This window comes from Mixophyes fleayi, chromosome 10, assembly GCF_038048845.1.
Source record: "Mixophyes fleayi isolate aMixFle1 chromosome 10, aMixFle1.hap1, whole genome shotgun sequence".
NCBI classification, from domain to species: domain Eukaryota; kingdom Metazoa; phylum Chordata; class Amphibia; order Anura; family Limnodynastidae; genus Mixophyes; species Mixophyes fleayi.
Window position 1 is genome coordinate 40994440 of NC_134411.1, and position 20361 is coordinate 41014800.

Here is a 20361-nt window from a genome sequence, read left to right on the forward strand (position 1 = left end):
TGAAGGAGGGGGATAAAGAGAAACTGAAGGAGGGGGACAGAGAGAGATGCTGAAGAAGGGGGACAGAGAGAGATGCTGAAGGGTGGTCAGAGTGTGAGCTGATGAAGAGGGACACAGAGTGTGAGATGGCGAAAAGGGGGACACAGGGTGTGAGATGGCGAAGAGGGGGACACAGGGTGTGAGATGGCAAAGAGGGGGACACAGGGTGTGAGATGGCGAAGAGGGGGACACAGGGTGTGAGATGGCGAAGAGGGGGACACAGGGTGTGAGATGGCGAAGAAGGGGACACAGAGAGATATGATAAAGGGACACAATGTTATGGTGAAGGGGTCTAAATACATCTTACGTCATTTTGACCCAACTACTTAAACAACGGGACTACCTGGTAATTATTTTTGCTATGGGGTGCCTTGGAAAAATTATGGTGACCCTAAGGGTGCCTCGAGCTGAGAAAGTTTGGGAACCACTGCTGTAGTTTAAGCTGGAAGAGAGTCATAGATAATCGTGTACTTCCATTCATTCCACCTATCTAAGTCTGCAGACAATTTTATTGGTGAGTTGCATGGTATTTTCCGAAGAATCTGCAAAAGGCAAAAGGGTAGAGGACTACTGAATCATAATCGTACATATGCCTGTATGCAAAGGCGCCGAGAGGAGTGGGGCGGGTAAAATAACCGGTGTCCAGGCTTTCCAGGGGGCCCAGGCCCACACTGCAGACCACCAGCATATTTTTTTCTCCTTTAACTTGTTAGCAAAGCCAATCGGGAGAGGGTGCGGAGCTAATATCAGATCTGCCCTGTCACTAATGGAGAGAACAGATGGCAGCAGGTATTTACAAAGGCCCCGTGAGGGGGGGAGGTGTAATATGCCTGGCATTGTATATAGCTGTGGAATTGTTTGTGTATTACAATGTGTGTGTGTGTGTGTGTGTATGTGTGTATATATGGCATTGTGAGCATTTGTGAATGTGTATAGCAGTTTGCGCATGTGTGTGAGTATATATATATATATTAGGGATGAGCGCGCTCGGATTTCTGAAATCCGAGCCCACCCGAACGTTGCGGATCCGAGTCGGATCCGAGACAGATCCGGGTATTGGCGCCAAATTCAAAAGTGAAACTGAGGCTCTGACTCATAATCCCGTTGTCGGATCTCGCGATACTCGGATCCTATAAATTCCCCGCTAGTCGCCGCCATCTTCACTCGGGCATTGATCAGGGTAGAGGGAGGGTGTGTTAGGTGGTCCTCTGTGCTGTTTAGTTCTGTGCTGTTTAGTTCTGTGCTGTTTAGTTCTGTGCTGTTTAGTTCTGTGCTGTGCTGTGCTGTGCTGTGCTGTGCTGTTTAGTGCTGTGCTGTTTAGTGCTGTGCTGTGCTGTGCTGTGCTGTGTTCTGCAGTATCAGTCCAGTGGTGCTGTGTGCTGTGCTCTGTCCTTCTGAGGTCAGTGGTGCTGCTGGGTCCTGTGCTGTGTCCTGTTCAGTCCAGTGGTGCTGTGTCCTGTGCTCTGTGCTTCTAAGGGCATAGTTATTTCCCCACTATTCCCAAGTTTCTAAAAAATAAAAAAAAAGTAAAAAATAATAAAAAATTTAAAAAAAAATAAATATATAATAATTATAACCAAATTTGCAAAACCAATCCAGCATTATAAGTCCATTGGTACTGCAATATTACCAAGTTCACACATTCTGCAGTATCAGTCCAGTGGTGCTGTGTCCTGTGCTCTGTCCTGCTGAGTTCCGTAGTGCTGCTGGGTCCTGTGCCGTGTCCTGTTCAGTCCAGTGGTGCTGTGTCCTGTGCTCTGTGCTTCTAAGGGCATAGTTATTTCCCCACTATTCCCAAGTTTTTAAAAAATAAAAAAAAAGTAAAAAATAATAAAAAATTTAAAAAAAAAAAATATATAATAATTATAACCAAATTTGCAAAACCAATCCAGCATTATAAGTCCATTGGTACTGCAATATTACCAAGTTCACACATTCTGCAGTATCAGTCCAGTGGTGCTGTGTCCTGTGCTCTGTCCTGCTGAGTTCCGTAGTGCTGCTGGGTCCTGTGCCGTGTCCTGTTCAGTCCAGTGGTGCTGTGTCCTGTGCTCTGTGCTTCTAAGGGCATAGTTATTTCCCCACTATTCCCAAGTTTTTTAAAAATAAAAAAAAAGTAAAAAAAAAAAAAAAATAAAAAAAAAAAAATATATATAATAATTATAACCAAATTTGCAAAACCAATCCAGCAGTATAAGTCCATTGGTACTGCAATATTACCAAGTTCACACATTCTGCAGTATCTTGTGCTACATATAATGGAGACCAAAAATTTGGAGGATAAAGTAGGGAAAGATCAAGACCCACTTCCTCCTAATGCTGAAGCTGCTGCCACTAGTCATGACATAGACGATGAAATGCCATCAACGTCGTCTTCCAAGCCCGATGCCCAATCTCGTAGTACCGGGCATGTAAAATCCAAAAAGCCCAAGTTAAGAAAAAGTAGCAAAAAGAGAAACTTAAAATCATCTGAGGAGAAACGTAAAGTTGCCAATATGCCATTTACGACACGGAGTGGCAAGGAACGGCTTAGGCCCTGGCCCGTGTTCATGACTAGTGGTTCAGCTTCACCCACGGATCTTAGCCCTCCTCCTCCTCCCCCCCCTACAAAAAATTGAAGAGAGTTATGCTGTCAGCAACAAAACAGCAAACAACTCTGCCTTCTAAAGAGAAATTATCACAAATCCCCAAGGCGAGTCCAAGGGTGTTGGTGGTTGTCAACCCTGACCTTCCCATCACTGTACGGGAAGAGGTGGCTCGGGAGGAGGCTATTGATGATGTAGCTGGCGCTGTGGAGGAACTTGATGATGAGGATGGTGATGTGGTTATTGTAAATGAGGCACCAGGGGGGGAAACAGCTGATGTCCATGGGATGAAAAAGCCCATCGTCATGCCTGGTCAGAAGACCAAAAAATGCACCTCTTCGGTCTGGAGTTATTTTTATCCAAATCCAGACAACCAATGTATGGCAATATGTAGCTTATGTAAAGCTCAAATAAGCAGGGGTAAGGATCTTGCCCACCTAGGAACATCCTCCCTTATACGTCACCTGAATAACCTTCATAGTTCAGTGGTTAGTTCAGGAACTGGGGCTAGGACCCTCATCGGTACAGGGACACCTAAATCCCGTGGTCCAGTTGGATACACACCAGCAACACCCTCCTCGTCAACTTCCTCCACAATCTCCATCAGATTCAGTCCTGCAGCCCAAGTCACCAGCCAGACTGAGTCCTCCTCAATACGGGATTCATCCGAGGAATCCTGCAGCGGTACGCCTACTACTGCCACTGCTGCTGTTGCTGCTGTTAGTCGGTCATCTTCCCAGAGGGGAAGTCGTAAGACCGCTAAGTCTTTCACCAAACAATTGACCGTCCAACAGTCGTTTGCCATGACCACCAAATACGATAGTAGTCACCCTATTGCAAAGCGTATAACTGCGGCTGTAACTGCAATGTTGGTGTTAGACGTGCGCCCGGTGTCCGCCATCAGTGGAGTGGGATTTAGAGGGTTGATGGAGGTATTGTGTCCCCGGTACCAAATCCCCTCGAGATTCCACTTCACTAGGCAGGCGATACCAAAAATGTACAGAGAAGTACGATCAAGTGTCCTCAGTGCTCTTAAAAATGCGGTTGTACCCACTGTCCACTTAACCACGGACATGTGGACAAGTGGTTCTGGGCAAACGAAGGACTATATGACTGTGACAGCCCACTGGGTAGATGCATCCCCTTCCGCAGCAACAGCAACAGCTGCATCAGTAGCAGCATCTACAAAATGGCTGCTCATGCAAAGGCAGGCAACATTGTGCATTACAGGCTTTAATAAGAGGCACAACGCTGACAACATATTAGAGAAAATGAGGGAAATTATCTCCCAGTGGCTTACCCCACTTAGACTCTCATGGGGATTTGTGGTGTCAGACAATGCCAGTAACATTGTGCGGGCATTAAATATGGGCAATTTCCAGCACGTCCCATGTTTTGCCCACACCATTAATTTGGTGGTGCAGCATTACCTCAAGAGTGACAGGGGTGTGCAGGAGATGCTTGCGGTGGCCCGCAAAATTGCTGGACACTTTCGGCATTCAGCCAGTGCCTACCGCAGACTAGAGGCACATCAAAAAAGCTTGAACCTGCCCTGCCATCACCTCAAACAAGAGGTTGTGACGCGCTGGAACTCCACCCTCTATATGCTGCAGAGGATGGAGGAGCAGCAAAAGGCCATTCAGGCCTACACAGCCACCTACGACATAGGCAAAGGAGTGGGGATGCGCCTGAGTCAAGCGCAGTGGAGACTGATTTCCGTGTTGTGCAAGGTTCTGCAGCCATTTGAACTTGCCACACGAGAAGTCAGTTCCGACACTGCCAGCTTGAGTCAGGTCATTCCCCTGATCAGGCTGTTGCAGAAGCAGCTGGAGAAAGTGAGGGAGGAGCTGGTAAGCCATTGCGATTACAGCAAGCATGTAGCTCTTGTGGATGTAGCCCTTCGTACGCTTTGCCAGGATCCGAGGGTGGTCACTCTTTTAAAGTCAGAGGAATACATTCTGGCCACCGTGCTCGATCCTCGGTTTAAAGCGTATGTTGTGTCTCTGTTTCCGGCGGACACAAATCTACAGCGGTGCAAAGACCTGCTGGTCAGGAGATTGTCCTCTGAAGAGGACCGTGACATGCCAACAGCTCCACCCTCATTTTCTTCCACATCTATGGCTGCGAGGAAAAAGCTCAGTTTTCCCAAAAGAGGCACTGGCGGGGATGCTGATAACATCTGGTCCGGACTGAAGGACCTGCCAACCATTGCAGACATGTCTACTCTCGCTGCATTGGATGCTGTCACAATTGAAAAAATTGTGGAGGATTACTTTGCTGACACCATCCAAGTAGACATGTCAGACAGTCCATATTGTTACTGGCAGGAAAAAAAGGCAGTTTGGAAGCCCCTGTACAAACTGGCTCTATTTTACCTGAGTTGTCCCCCCTCCAGTGTGTACTCGGAAAGAGTTTTTAGTGCAGCGGGGAACCTGGTCAGTGAGCGGCGAAGGAGGTTGCTTCCTCACAACGTTGAAAAAATGATGTTTATAAAAATGAATAATCAATTCCTCAATGAAGTACAGCACTGCCCTCCAGATACTACAGAGGGACCTGTGGTTGTGGAGTCCAGCGGGGACGAATTGATAATGTGTGATGAGGAGGAAGTACACACTGTAGGGGGAGAGGAATCAGAGGTTGAGGATGAGGACGACATCTTGCCTCAGTAGAGCCTGTTTAGTCTGTACAGGGAGAGATGAATAGCTTTTTTGGTGTGGGGGCCCAAACAAACCAATCATTTCAGTCAAAGTTGTTTGGTAGGCCCTGTCGCTGAAATGATTGGTTTGTTAAAGTGTGCATGTCCTATTTCAACAACAGACCTCTCAACTGCAGCTCATCCCTCCTCTGCGGGGATAATGTCTCCTGTGCTCTGACACGTCACTCTGTGTACTCTCAGCCTCAGGATCTGACACTACAGCTACCATGCCTCTTGTAGCAGCCCTCACTCCAGGGCCTCTTCCATGTGCAGTGTCCCCCTCTCTCTTGGGTTCACTATAGTGGCATGGAGTTCTCCCCCTCATCCAGGGCACACATTCCTTGCCCTGGCTCAGTCACCACGCTCAGACTTCCAGGCAATGCTGGGGGAGCCTGGGAGCTTCCACCCCAGGTCCCCAGCTACAACTCTCCTCTCCTGTGTCTTCTCTCTCTTTCTGACACTTTAAAGATCGTGCCTTTAAATGAAAAAGTCAGTCTTCATTGCACGACTATGTGCAAGTGCAACAGGGAAATTTTTTTGGGTTTACAAAGTCAAACAATAACACTACGACCCTGTCTGTCTGGGGTCTGTCAATGACGAATTGTCTGGAGCATGTTTGGAGGAGGTATTGTGGCCCCGGTATCAAATTGGGTACCGGGGCCACCCCACTATGCAGTCCAGATACTTGTTTGGTGGAATTCCGACACGTGGAGGGTTTTTTAATTATATTGTGGCCTCGGTACCAAATTGTGTACCGGGGCCACCACACTACGCAGTCAAGATACTTGTTTGGTGGAATTCAGACCAGTTGAGGGTTTTATTATTATATTGTGTGGACCACTCTATCTATACCACACTACAACTCTATACCACTCTATTTCCTACTTTAATTCTATTTAATTCTATTTCCTACTTTAATTCTATTACTAATTAATTAACATAAAGAGGAACAAAAAAAACCAATTTTACCAAAAGTATAATATGACTTAGACTTACAAACACTACACTTGAAAGATCGTGCCTTTAAATGAAAAAGTCAGTCTTCATTGCACGACTATGTGCAAGTGCAACAGGGAAATTTTTTTGGGTTTACAAAGTCAAACAATAACACTACGACCCTGTCTGTCTGGGGTCTGTCAATGACGAATTGTCTGGAGCATGTTTGGAGGAGGTATTGTGGCCCCGGTATCAAATTGGGTACCGGGGCCACCCCACTATGCAGTCCAGATACTTGTTTGGTGGAATTCCGACACATGGAGGGTTTTTTAATTATATTGTGGCCTCGGTACCAAATTGTGTACCGGGGCCACCACACTACGCAGTCAAGATACTTGTTTGGTGGAATTCAGACCAGTTGAGGGTTTTATTATTATATTGTGTGGACCACTCTATCTATACCACACTACAACTCTATACCACTCTATTTCCTACTTTAATTCTATTTAATTCTATTTCCTACTTTAATTCTATTACTAATTAATTAACATAAAGAGGAACAAAAAAAACCAATTTTACCAAAAGTATAATATGACTTAGACTTACAAACACTACACTTGAAAGATCGTGCCTTTAAATGAAAAAGTAAGTCTTCATTGCACGACTATGTGCAACAGGGACAGTTTTTTTCTTTACAAAGTCAACTAATAACACTTGGACCCTGTCTGTCTTTAACATACTTGATGGGATCTCAATGACGAATTGTCTGTAGCATGTTTGGAGGAGGTATTGTGGCCCCGGTATCAAGTTGGGTACCGGGGCCACCCCACTACGCAGTCCAGATACTTGTTTGGTGGAATTCTGACACGTGGAGGGTGTATTTATTTCATTGTGGCCCCGGTATCAAATTGGGTACCGGGGCCACCCCACTACGCAGTCCAGATACTTGTTTGGTGGAATTCTGACACGTGGAGGGTGTATTTATTTTATTGTGGCCCCGGTATCAAATTGGGTACCGGGGCCACCCCACTACGCAGTCCAGATACTTGTTTGGTAGAATTCTGACACGTGGAGGGTTTTTTAATTATATTGTGGCCTCGGTACCAAATTGTGTACCGGGGCCACCACACTACGCAGTCAAGATAGATAGATGCGTATCATAGATAAAGTACATTCAGTGGTGTGGGGCAAATTGAAAAATATTCAAAATGCACTGACATTATCAAAAACAAGAGGTTGTCACACGCTAAAACTCCAACATGTATATGATGGAGAGGATGGAGGAGCAGCCGTATGTGTAGTGTAATGCAGACCTGTTGAAGGTTTTTTATATATTTTATTGTGGTGCCCAGTGCCCACTCCTCTAGGCAGTCCAGGTACATTTATTGGTGCGATTCATAAAAGTTCAGGGTTTTTAATATATTGTGGTGACCCACTCCTCTACGCAGTCCAGGTACATTTATTGGTGCGAATCAAACAAGTTGATGGTTTTCTTATTATATATATTGTGGTGACCCACTCCTCTACGCAGTCCAGGTACATTTATTGGTGCGAATCAAACAAGTTGATGGTTTTCTTATTATATATATTGTGGTGACCCACTCCTCTACGCAGTCCAGGTACATTTATTGGTGCGATTCATAAAAGTTCAGGGTTTTTAATATATTGTGGTGACCCACTCCTCTACGCAGTCCAGGTACATTTATTGGTGCGAATCAAACAAGTTGGTGGTTTTCTTATTATATATATTGTGGTGACCCACTCCTCTACGCAGTCCAGGTACATTTATTGGTGCGATTCATAAAAGTTCAGGGTTTTTAATATATTGTGGTGACCCACTCCTCTACGCAGTCCAGGTACAATTATTGGTGCGAATCATAAAAGTTCAGGGTTTTTAAGATATTGTGGTGACCCACTCCTCTACGCAGTCCAGGTACAATTATTGGTGCGAATCATAAAAGTTCAGGGTTTTTAAGATATTGTGGTGACCCACTCCTCTACGCAGTCCAGGTACAATTATTGGTGCGAATCATAAAAGTTCAGGGTTTTTAAGATATTGTGGTGACCCACTCCTCTACGCAGTCCAGGTACAATTATTGGTGCGAATCATAAAAGTTCAGGGTTTTTAATATATTGTGGTGACCCACTCCTCTACGCAGTCCAGGTACAATTATTGGTGCGAATCATAAAAGTTCAGGGTTTTTAATATATTGTGGTGACCCACTCCTCTACGCAGTCCAGGTACAATTATTGGTGCGAATCATAAAAGTTCAGGGTTTTTAATATATTGTGGTGACCCACTCCTCTACGCAGTCCAGGTACAATTATTGGTGCGAATCATAAAAGTTCAGGGTTTTTAAGATATTGTGGTGACCCACTCCTCTACGCAGTCCAGGTACAATTATTGGTGCGAATCATAAAAGTTCAGGGTTTTTAATATATATTGTGGTGACCCACTCCTCTACGCAGTCCAGAAAGATACCTTTTTGCAACGTTTTGGACTAATAACTATATTGTGAGGTGTTCAGAATACACTGTAAATTAGTGGAAATGCTTGTTATTGAATGTTATTGAGGTTAATAATAGCCTAGGAGTGAAAATAAGCCCAAAAACTTGATTTTTAAACTTTTAATGTTTTTTTCAAAAAAAATCCGAATCCAATACCTTAAATCCGAACCGAGACCTTTCGTCAAGTGTTTTGCGAGACAAATCCGAACTTCAAAAATAACGAAAATCCGGATCCAAAACACAAAACACGAGACCTCAAAAGTCGCCGGTGCACATCCCTAATATATATATACATTTTTTAAAAAAAAAATTTTAAAGGGGGTTATAGAAGTAATAAATCTTTACAAAGAACCTTCCTCTGAAATCATATCAGCTCAGAAGATACCACTCAGTCATAGACATCAGGCTGGGACGGTAGTATAATCATCACAGCTCAGGACAAGGTCTCTTACTAGTCTGGTTAGTTATTTTTTTATTTTTTTTAAATCTCTTTATTTTTGCAAAAACATGAGTTCCAAACAGTAGTTGATAAAAGTGTTGGAGTAGAGGACTCAAGACATGTCAGTAAGAATATAGAAAGTAAGAACCAATCATAAGACAAATTATTGCAGACATTTTTTTGCTATGAGTTAACAGTGAATTAACCTGTAAAAATGTAAATTGAACTAAAAGGTTGATCCGATCCACCTATGAACAATAAAGGACTCTACTACTATGGAACTCCATATAGTTGCTGTTTTTTTTTCTCGTTTTTTCTTTTTTTTACAAAGGGAGATAGAAAAGTAAAGGAGGGAGGAAGGAAGGAAAGGGAAAGGGTAAAGAGGGAGAGGGGTAAATCTAATGAATATATCTGAAAAATAGTTTTTCAGGTGGCGCGCATTGTTGCTTGATGGTAAGAGTACCAAAAGTCCCATACCTTGTGAAAGTTTAGAATTTTGTCGTGAAGAAGACTGGTAATATATTCTATAGCGGCCATGTACCACACACGAGAGACTACACTTTGAAGGTTTGGTGGGTGGGGGATTTACATTCTTTCGCTATCTGCAGGCGAGTAGCGGCACAGATATGTTGTACAAGTCTGTCTCCCTGTTTATTTAGGGCTTTGACCCCGGAACATAACAGCATAACCATTGGCTCGGGCAACACCTTGATGTCTAAAATTCTTGTTATTAGGTCAGCAACCTGTAACCATAAATTAAAGATACTAGGACACGTCCACCAAATGTGGTAGAGTGAGCCCACCTCTCCACCTCTCCAACATAGATCTGAGGTACCAGGATATATTATGTGCAGTCTTGTAGGCACAAGATACCATCTATTGTATACTTTAAATGTGTTCTCTCGTATTGAGGTATTGATGGAGATTTTAGAGATTCTCATCCTGAGCCGGGACCATCCCTCCTGATCCAAGACTTTACCGGTGTCCTGAAGCCAAGCCTCCTCAAAGGTTTCAGTAAGATCAGACTTTGGACCCAGAAAAGTATGAAAAACCAATGATATTAATCCTTGAGATTCTGAACTATTCATACAACTCCTCTCGAAAGGTGTAGGCTTACGTAATTTAGAGGATCTGCAGAGTGATTGTATGAAGCCTCTGGTTTGTATGTAAGCAAATTGCAAGGACGAAGGAAGGCCCTTTTCTCTCTAATATCTGGAAAAGTCTGGGGAGCAAATTCTCCTAGGATGTGGTAAACTGAGTAATTCCCGTCTCTTGCCATGGGCATGAGAATGACTGACTGTTTCCTGCCGGGAAATCTGGATGGTGCCACAGCAGGGTAAGTGGAGAAGGGAATGAGGTGAGCTCCCACTTTCTATGGAGCTTATCCCATAAGTTGAGTGTAAACTGTATGGAGGGGTGCGAGTAAACTGAGGCCGGCCTTTGATTTCTGGGGAGCCAGGGTAGCGAGTTCAAGTTATGATCCGGTGTCTGAGCGTTCTCCAGGTCGACCCATCTCTTAATTCCTGGAGCAGACTGCCAGGAAATTATATGGCTAAGGTTAACTGCATGATAGTACCGCTCAAATAGCGGTAATCCGTACCCCCCTGACTGAGTGGATTTAGCCAAACAGTACTTTTAAGTCTTGCAGATGAATTTGCTACAAAGAGCTTGTAAGTTCGCTAGAAAAGTGCCTGGGATTGGTATGGGTAATGTCTGGAAAAGATATAAGACTCTAGGCAAAACATTCATCCTTATCGCATTAATTCTATCAAACCAGGAGACAAAGAGCCAGTCCCATTTTATCAAGTTCCTTTTTACTGAGTCTAAAAGGGGGGTATAATTAGCATGGAACAGCTGTTTATATTCTTTCGTGATCTGGACCCCTAAATAGCGCACTGCCTTAGGGCGCCATCGAAAGTCGAACGAGGATTCGAGTATAACTTTGGTAACTCTGGGGACTTGGAGCGAAAGGGCTTCCGAAATAGAGTTATTTATTTTATAGTCTCATAAGAATCCGTATTCCTTAAGTTCTTCAAGAAGATTTGGAAGCAAAATAAGGGGGTTTGAGAGTGGTAATAGTACGTCATCGGCGAATAGCGAAATTTTAAAGTGGCGGGGGCCAATTCGTATCCCTGAGATGTCCGAGTTTCGTCTAATAGCTGCAGCCAAAGGTTCTATGCATAGGGCGTACAGCAGGGGAGATAAGGGACACTCTTGTCTGGTGCCGTTGCCTAAAGAGAAAGCCTGGGACTGAAGCCTGTTGGTCAAAACCGATGAGTAGGGGCGGTGGTATAGGGCCTGAATGGCCGATAAGAAGGCCCCGTTTAAACCGAAGTGACTTAACGTGCTAAACATGAAAGACCACGAGAGTCCGTCAAAGGCCTTTTCGGCGTCTAGTGCCAGGACAACAGATGGAATCTTATTCTGATTAACTGATTAACATGGGCAATAATATCTATTGTGCTAGTGTTATCTAGAGCCTGCCTAGTGGGGACAAAACCAACCTGGTCTGGGAAGACTAAAGTTGGCATATAGGCTTTTAAATGATTCGCCAATATTTTGGCAAAAAGTTTAATGTCTGCATTGATTAATGAGATAGGGCGATAGCTAGGGCAACAAGTTGGGTCTTTATTTGGCTTAGGCATCACCACTATGGTGGAACGAGTGGATTCAGCATGAAATTTGCCCTCCATGAGAATGTAGTTAAACAGCTGAGTCAGGTGGGGTACCAGTTCTTTGGAGAATGTTTTGTAGAATAACATCATGAAGCCATCGGGACCAGGGGCCTTAGAATTCTTTTGTGATTTTAATGCCAATACTACTTATTCACTAGAAACAGCCTCGTTAAGGGTAGAAACCTGAAGGGAGGATAGTGAGGGTAATGAACATTTGTCCAAGTAGGTATTGATAGTTTGAAGAGAAGCTCTCGGGGAGGTTTGGTCCTTTTGGAGTTTGTACAAGTTTTCATAGTAGCTATGGAAAGTTTTATTTGAGTTGATCATTTGAGAGCCCCGCTTGGCTCTTAATCTCCTGGCCAGGAGCATATCAGCCTTGTTCCCTTTCTCGAAAAAAGTTTGATTAAGCCATCTAAGCTGGCGTTCTGTTCTCTCTGCGAGAATCAACTGAATTTCGTCTCTAGTTTTTTGTATCTCTTGCAAAACTGAATGGGTACTAGACTCCTTATGTATTGTTTCCAGATGTTTAAGTTGGAGCGTAAGTTTATTGAGAGTCTCATTACGTTCTTTTTTTCTGCGAGAGGCGAACTGAATGATATCTCCCCGTATGACAGCCTTGTGAGCTTTCCAAATAGTGATGATCTGGATTTCTGGATTTGAGTTGGTTTCAAAATATTTTGTGATAGAGTCAGATATTAGATCTTTAAACACAGGGAGTTTAAGGAGAGTCTCGTTCAATTTCCAAGAGGTTCTGCCCCGAGGACTCTGAAACAGGTCAACCGTTAAGGATAATATAGAATGATCTGACCACGTATTAGAAACTATATCGGCCTTTTTTATATGTTGGAAGATATTTGTACAACCCATGAACATATCAATCCGAGAATAAGTTTGATGGGGAAAAGAGTAAAACGATAGTCCCTTGATGAGGGATGTAACACTCTCCATACATCAAATAGGCCGGCTTCAGTAACTTGTTTTTGCAGATGTTTTGTATGTGAAGATGGGGGGAGGAATGTCTAGAAGCAGGTCTGTCTAAAAGAAGGGGCATAACAGTATTAAAGTCGCCTCCAAGTAAAAGCAGACCCTTACGAAATTGATGTAATTCCGAGATAAAGTGTGTGAAGAAGGCTGTCTGACCTGTATTTAGATGTTAGCAAAGGTTATGTCAATCTTTCCAGACAAGAAGAGGAACCGGCATTCGGGGTCGTCCTTCACTGCTGACATGACAAATGGCACTGAATTGCGAAGAAGAATGTCAACTCCATTTTTCTTTGAAGAGTGAGAGGAATAATAGGCATTAGAGTATCTTCTTGAGGACAAGGAGGGATGGCCACCAGCCCTGAAATGAGTTTCCTGCAAAAAAATTATATCACCATTAAGTTTGTGTAGCGTATGGAAAAATATGGAGCGCTTTTGAGGTGTGTTTAGCCCTTGAACATTAAGGAAGAGTGATGTAAAGGTCATGATCAGTATTCTAAGGAGGAGTACCAAAAATAAAGAAGTAGTCTCCAAAGCTGTAATACCGAGGGGGTAAGGAGGTGGGGGGGAGGGAATGAAGAGGAAAGGAAAAGAAAGTAGAGGAAAGAAAAAATGTATGAGTAACTAGAGAAGAAAGGCAAGGGAGTAGGTTCGAGCCTCAGAGGCAAAGGAGAAACCTACTCGGATAGTGCCTAAAAACCTATGTAAACTTAAGAACTAGGCAAAATATGCCTACTCAAATGTCTAAACTAAGGCACAGAGTTCAGGAATGCGTAAAATATTTAAACTTCCAGATAAATGTTTAGGTAAATCCCAGTGTAAACGGGTGCGTGGCTAAGAGGACAGAAAGTGTCCCCCGCCCGTCTGTGTATAAAATAGTAAAATTAAACATCGGCTAAACATGTAACCAATAACATCTAAATCTAAGGTGTTTAAGAAACCAACATGAATATGTTAACATTTGTTAAGAAATTAAGACAGTATATAAGCATTTGAAGAGTGAGACAGCACAAAAAATAAAAGCACAATATTACTTCAAGTATCTTCAATTAAAGAGACAAATTTACAAATCAAGGAGGTTGTTGCGATGAGCTCTGGGAATCTCCTCCCACTATCCTGTCCAGGCGGAAGAGATGGAGCCTGTGAAGTAAGTCTTTTCCTTCGTTAGGAGTACGGATCGACTCTTGACGGCCCTCCACTTCAATTATCAGGCGAAAAGGAAACCCCCAGTGATATTTGTAGCCGTTCTCTCTGAGGGTGCGTGTTATCTCCCTGAGATCCCGCCTCTTGGCTATCGTTGAGGGAGCGAAGTCTTGGAATATTTGAATACTGGACCCTTCGTAGAGAGTGTAGGAAGAGTTCCTAACTGCGTTGGATATGAGTTCTTTAGTCTTGAAGGATAATAGTCGCAGTATCACATCCCGAGGGAGATCAGTATCCTTCGGGCGAGGTCTCAGAGCCCTATGTACCCGTTCGATCTGCATCGGGTGATTGGATAATGCGAAGTCCAGAGAGGATTAGAATCTACTCACATATTCCTCCAGATCTTTAGGTTCGACTGATTCAGGGATATTACGTAGTCTGAGATTATTACGGCGCTCCCTGTTCTCCACATCCTCCAGCTTATCTCTCAGGAGATCATTTTCCTTTCGCAAGAAATCCAGGTCCTTTGAGGCTTCATTTTGAAATGTGAGTGACGACTCCATTTTGTTTTCAAGAACCGAGGTTCTTTTGGAGATTACAACCATTTCTGCTTTAAGGTCCCCTATAGCCTTCTGAAGATCCACGGAGAAAGCGTTCGTGCGCTCCACAATTAAGTTCCATAATTCAGCAAAGTCTGCCTTGGTTGAGGGGGTGGTTGTGGTTGGAGGGTCTTGTTCACCGGGGGTCCCCAAGGGTGAATAAGGAGGATATGAAGTGGGAGCTTTGTCTTGGCGGGAGAAATGTTGAGTAATCTCTCCTGTTGTACGCTTGCGACCTCTTCCTGCAGATTTATTCATGTTGGATGCAAACTCTCTAAGGAGCCATTCACTGGTGTTTGAGTATGGAGCAGACGGATGGGGGACAGATCCACATGATCTAAGTAGACATAACTCCGACCTCCGCTATAGCAGAGTTCCCGGCCTCAGGGGTGTCAGAACTTGATACTTGGAGAGTCAATGGTCTGTCAGATAGACAGTAGATATAAATAATTGCTGCAGCAATGTATAGTAGTTGTAATGAGTTTCAGCGGCCACTAGAGGGCAGTATAGCTCCACAAATAAACGAAGCAAAGCAGAGCAGCCGACTTATGCAGTGCAGCTTGTTAGGTGGCAAGGCAGATGAGGTCGGTTGGTGGCAATTTGAAATGCGACTCCAAAGGAGGGTAAGCAGGGCCACAGGCACCACAGAGGTAGTGAAGGGGCTGTAGGCACCGCTACCCGGACCTCACCGCGCAGCTGGTCAGAGAGGATACAGTGGGTAATTCTACTCACTGCGCTGTGGCTCATCAGGGGTCCTCCAGATAGTGTGCCCTCCCTGGAGAGGGAGGAAGGCGGGAGACAGGGCGCCACAGGGACACAATGGCGGTCGCAGTCCCTGGACAGCAGGATCCAAGCACTCCTCAGGCACCACTCGACTTCATACAGTGTGGGTCCTGGTGGTAGGGGGACCAGTGGGACCAGTGCTGGTGCTCAATTACAGGCAGTGGAGAGAAGCCCGGTGGATGAGCTAGGTCCGGCGGCAAAGTCGCGTCCGTCACCCCAAAATTGAGGCTGAGGCCCTGCAGCTGAGAACAGGCTTTGGCAGCAGATTTTCGGGCAGCGATATCGCGCTGCTGGTAGGCTCCGCCCCCCCCCCCCCCCCCCCCCCCCCCACCGGAAGTTGAGGATCTTCTATTGCCACAGTCCGAGGATGCCACTGGAAGTGGACCCAAACACCGCGGGTCAGAACAAGTCCCAGCCAGGACCGGACCCGAACCCCAGAACCTCTGCAACAGTCCGCCAGTCAGACCCTCCATATCGCTGGATCGATCAGCTGCACGCCAGTTTTTCAGCCAAGGCACCCAGGTACGGGGCATTTCGTAGCAGTGGAGAGGCCCGCGGAGTTAAGAGGTGGCCTGGGAGGAATGCCGCATGAGTATAGCCAGCCAGTCAAGGGGGACAGCAGTGGATGTAGATAGCGCTGGTTTAATTTCAATCCGACGTACACGCGGGCCTGCTCTGGAGGCTCTTTTGGACGGCTCTATCGGTCCCCTGTCGCTTCCTCTGTCTAAAAAAAGATGTTTTTTAACAAGGCTTAGACAGCAGGGAGTCTTTTTCCCACAATTTAAGGGCTTAATGGACGGAGCTCACGGAAAATGTGTCCAACCAACATGGCCTCCAAGCCACGCCCCCTGGTTAGTTATTTTTTACTTAATGGGAAGTCAATACAGTGTTAGAAGTCATATGGAATAGACCTGTATAGCGTCTGAATAGCTGGGGAAATACAAAAATATATTTAAGTCCCATATAAAACAGGTTTGTTACTGTGCCTAGAGGGGATTTCGTCAGTATAGGGATGATCCTTGTCACAGCCAACACAAGTGCCAGCTCAGGGTATAGGGGATGATTCATCACTGGAGTTCCCTTTGGTAAAATGCACCTGCACAATTCCAAACAAAAACTGGTTTTAGACACCACACCATGTTAAGCTCATGTTCTCATGCATCAGACCCATTTTAAATGCAATTTTCTACAGCAGACTGAATACCTACCATCATTTCACAATCCTGATCTTTGTAGTCATGTGTCTCTGCCCCTTAAAATAGATGGACATGTATCAGTACAGACATCCATAAATCTCCTAAAATTAGAGATGGGTGGGCTTGGTTCCCCGAGAACTGAACCCGCTCAAACTTCAGGTATCCAAGTACCGAGCTGGTACTCTCCCACCTATTCGGATACCAAAACGAGGAAAAACGTCATTGTGACGTTGTCGGATCTCGGTTCTCGTGATTTTTAGAATTAATAAATAGCCGCCTGCACAGCGATCCAGAGAGGGAGAGAGAAGGGTTAGGTCCCAGGAATAGAGTAGGAAGAGAGCAGTAATAGAGCAGGAAGAGATGAGTATAGAGGAAGGCATTTTTCCTCTATATTCTCTCCTTCTAAAGAAACTATTTTCTGCCTGCTGAAATTGTAATATACCAGCACTATATCTTTCTGAATTTGCACTACAAGTGTTTGGGGTGTCACATATTCCCCTGTTCTAAGAAAGCTATTTTCTGGTGCTGAAACTGTAATATACCAGCACTATATCTTTCTGAATTTGCACTATAAGTGTTTGGGGTCTCATTAAAATGGATTCACAGCAGTCCATATATGAGCAGGAGCAGCAAGCAGCTGCTGCCACCAGTCCTGATGTTAGTCTTCCCTGTACGTCATCTGGTAAAGCCTATGTAAAAGTACATAGTCTTTTGAAGTCAGGGAAAAAAATCACACAAAAAAACACCTTTTACCATGTTGAAGAGAAAAAGAGCTGTAATAGAGGAAAAGTTAACTGCCAATAAAAAAAAAATTGCTAAAATTGTTACTGAGGCTTCTTCTTGTACGGTCACTCGTGACCAAGCAAGACCAAGTAATTTACAGTCCAAAAGTGGTGCACAACTACTGTTACGTGTGAAAGCCGAGCTGCAAGAAAATAGTAAGGCATTAGAGGAAAATGTATGCTCAGAATCAGAAATGACACCAATTCCTGAGGAGAGTCCATCCACGAGTGGTATGTGTAATCGTGACCATTCTGATAGTGTACTTATAAAGAAGGGCCCTTTCAGCATTTCTGCTGATGTTTGCCTGAACAGCCCGAGTGTAGCCGGTGATACACCAATTGAGGATGCCACTTTGGAATTGGAAGAGGAAGAGGGGGATATTTGTGTAGCCGACAAGGGCGCTAATGAGGATGTTGATGAGAATGAGGATGTTTGTGTAAGTCCTGCACCAGTGGAAGCAGTTCTGGCACATGACAAGAAGAAGCCCATTGTAATGCCTTGGCATAAGGCCAAAAAAGCCACTTCTTATGTGTGGAATTATTTCTACCCAAATCCTGACAACAGGATTTGGGTAAAAGTTGTATAGCCATTTGTAGTATATGTCAAGCCACAGTCAGTCGAGGGAGGGACCTTAACCATCTTGGAACCTCATCCATGTTACGCCATTTGACAAGAGTTCATGGCAAGGTGTTGGGAAAAGCTGAAAGTTATGGGAAAAAATAACAACAAGCACTCCATCATCAGCTAGGACCCTTTTCTCACCTACATCTCGACGGCTGCAATCTATACCCACAACACCGTCCTCTTCAATATCCTCAGTAGCGATCGGAGTTAGCCCTGCATCCAACTTGGTAAGGTTCGATGACTCTTGCACTATAATTGAATCCTCTGAAGAATATTTGACCATTAGTCCCACTGCTGCTGCTGTTGCTGCTGCTGAGGGGGAATCTTCCTCCCATAAGAAGCCCAAGAAGAAGAGCAATAGTACTTTACAACAATTAACTGTGAAACAATCTTTTGCTAGAAGAAGCAAATATGACAGCAGTCACCCAGTCGCAAAGCGGATCACAGACACCATGGCGACTATGCTATTGTTAGATCTGCATCCAATATCCACTATAAACGCAGCTGGTTTTTCACAGTTAATTGATGTGTTGTGTCCCCTTTACAAAATTCCATCTCGACACCATTTTTCACGAAAAGCTATGCCACAACTGTACCAAAACATTCGGAAAAATCTACTAACTGGGCTCAAAAATGCCATTCTAACAACTGTACACTTAACCACAGATATGTGGACAAGTGGAAGTGGCCAAACCAAAGATTATATGACTGTGACAGCCCACTGGGTTGGTCATTCGCCTTCACAAGCAGAAACAACAGCAGCATGTACACCACTACATAACATTTGTCAGAGGCAGGCTACTCTTTGTATAACCGGCTTCACTAACAGGCATACAGCTGATAATTTGTTACAAAAATTAAGGGATGTCATTGATACATGGCTTATACCACTTGGACTCTCCCCCAGGATATGTTATTTCTGATAACGTCAACAATACTGTGTGAGCATTACAGCTGGGTGAATTCAATCACATTCCCTGTTTTGCTCACACAATAAAATTGGTGGTGCAGAGCTTCTTGAAACAATTTTGTAAAAATTCGGGACATTTCCCGCATTCTGCCACAGCATGTAGGAGATTGCAGCAGCTCCAAGAACAATTTAACTTGCCCTGCCACCAACTTAAGCAAGAGGTGTTAACAAGGTAGAATTCCACCCTGTACATGCTTCAGAGGATGGAGGAACAGTGCAAAGCGATACAGGCGTATTGCACAACCCATGACTTTGGGAAAGGAGGGGGAATGTATTGCAGTCTTGCACAGTGGATAATCCTTTCTGTGCTGTGCAAGGTGCTGAAACCATTTGAAGTTGTGACATGTGAAGTGAGTTTAGACTCTGCCTGCTTGAGCCAAGTAATTCCCTTAATTCGACTTTTGGAAAAGCAGCTTGACAAACTGAAGGAGGCGATGAAAGAAAGCAATTCCGAAAAGTATGTTGGTCTTGTAGATCAAGTACTCAATTCGCTTTGCAATGATCCAAGAGTTATTAAAATCTTGAACTCGGATCACTACGTTTTGGCAACTGTACTTGATCCGAGGTTTAAGACCTACATCGATTTTATTCTTCCAAATGACCGAGATCTGAACAGTTGCAAGGAGCTATTGGTCAGCAAGTTGTTCGCTGAACTGGGCCTTGGCTTGACGACGTCTCCTCCTTCAGTTTCTCAGGCAGCTGCTGCTCTGAAAAAATTGCACTTTCCAAAGAGAAGCAGGGATGACGCAGGTGGCAGACCACAACAGTTTAACATCTGGGTTGATTTGAAAGATTTTACCAAAAGATGTGTGACCTTGCCCATAACTCCATCCAATCCTACTATTAACATGCAAAGGATGGTGGAGGATTATTTTCAAGAGTTAATTGATATGGAAATGTCAGACAGTCTCTTTCCATACTGGGAGGAAAAACAATCCATTTGGAAACCCATGTACAAACTTGATTTGCAATACCTAAGCTGCCCACTCTCCAGCGTGTACTCAGAAAGAGTATTCAGCACAGCCGAGAACCTTGACAGTGATCGACGTAGGAGGTTACTTCATAAAAATGTGGAAAAGATAATGTTCATCAAAATGAACTACATCTTCCACGAGGAAGGCCTTTACCGACAAATACATCCAAGTTTTGACACTTTTCTTATGGTGGATTCCAGCGGAGATGAATTAATAGTCTGTGATGATGATGTACACACTGATGAGGGTGAGGATGATGCTGAAGATGATGACGAAAACATCTTTTTAAAACTTTCACTATCAGAGAAGGGTGTAATCTAGACCCAAACACAAAAGCTGCTTTGGGCATTTCTATTTATCATACAGTCTTTGCAGGCTGTTTTTTTTTCTATTTCACTATAAGTGTAGGGTGTAATATACAGTTAGACACCCAA

The 20361-nt window shown here is 44.2% G+C and overlaps 1 non-coding gene across 1 annotated transcript; it reads right to left on the minus strand.

Moving 5' to 3' along the window:
* Positions 1–9128: 9128 nt before the first annotated feature.
* LOC142104696 (small nucleolar RNA SNORD31) lies at positions 9129–9197 on the minus strand. The gene has a single exon (XR_012679641.1). It is a non-coding gene; the product is annotated as a small nucleolar RNA SNORD31 (small nucleolar RNA).
* Between the last annotated feature and the right edge of the window lie 11164 nt (positions 9198–20361).